This window comes from Suricata suricatta, chromosome X (assembly GCF_006229205.1).
Source record: "Suricata suricatta isolate VVHF042 chromosome X, meerkat_22Aug2017_6uvM2_HiC, whole genome shotgun sequence".
NCBI lineage: Eukaryota > Metazoa > Chordata > Mammalia > Carnivora > Herpestidae > Suricata > Suricata suricatta.
The window spans coordinates 55,200,754-55,201,884 of record NC_043717.1 but is presented as its reverse complement, the minus strand read 5'-3'; positions in this window follow the sequence as shown (position 1 = coordinate 55,201,884).

Genomic DNA, 1,131 nt, shown 5'->3' with positions numbered 1-1,131 from the left:
GAAAAGCCCACAGCCAATATTATCCTCAATGGGGAAAATGTGAGAGCTTTCCCCCTGAGATCAGGAACACGACAGGGATGTCCACTCTCACTACTATTGTTTAACACAGTGCTGGAAGTCCTAGCATCAGCAATCAGACAACAAAAGGAAATAAAAGGCATCAGAATTGGCAGAGAAGAAATCAAACTTTCCATTTTCGCAGATGACATGATACTCTACATGGAAAACCCGGCAGACTCCACCAGAAGCCTCCTACAACTGATCAATGAATTTAGTAAGGTTGCAGGGTACAAAATCAATGTGAAGAAATCAGTTGCATTCCTATACACCAAAAATGAAGCAGCTGAAAGAGAAATCAAGAAACTGATCCCATTCACGATTGCACAAAAAACCATAAAACACCTAGGAGTGAACCTAACCAAGGATGTAAAACTATAGAAAACTTACGAAAGAGATTGAAGAAGACACCACGAAATGGAAAAACATTCCCTGCTCATGGATGGGAAGAATAAACATTGTGAAAATGTCATTACTACCCAAAGCAATCTACACATTCAATGCAATCTCCATCAAAATTGCACCAACATTCTTCTCAAAGCTAGAACCAACTATCCTCAAATTCGTATGGAACCACAAAAGACCCCGAATAGCTAAAGTCATATTGAAGAAGAAAACCAAAATGGGAGGCATCACAATCCCAGACTTTAGCGTCTACTACAAAGCTGTCATCATCAAGACAGTATGCTATTGGCACAAAATCAGACACACAGACCAATGGAATGGAATAGAGAACCCCCAACTGGGCCCACAATGTACAGCCAATTAATTTTTGACAAAGCAGGAAAGAGTATCCGATGGCAAAAAGACTGCCTCTTTAGTAGGTGGTGCTGGGAGAACTGGACAGCAACATGCAGAAGAATGAAACTAGACCACTTCCTTACACCATACATAATAATTAACTCAAAATGACTGAAGGACCTGAATGTGAGACAGGAAACCATCAGAACCCTCGAGGAGAAAGTAGGAAACAACCTCCTAGACCTCAACCTCAGCAATTTCCTACTCGACATATCCGCAAAGGCAAGGGAAATGAAAGCAAATCTGAACTCTTGGGACTTCATCAAGATAAAA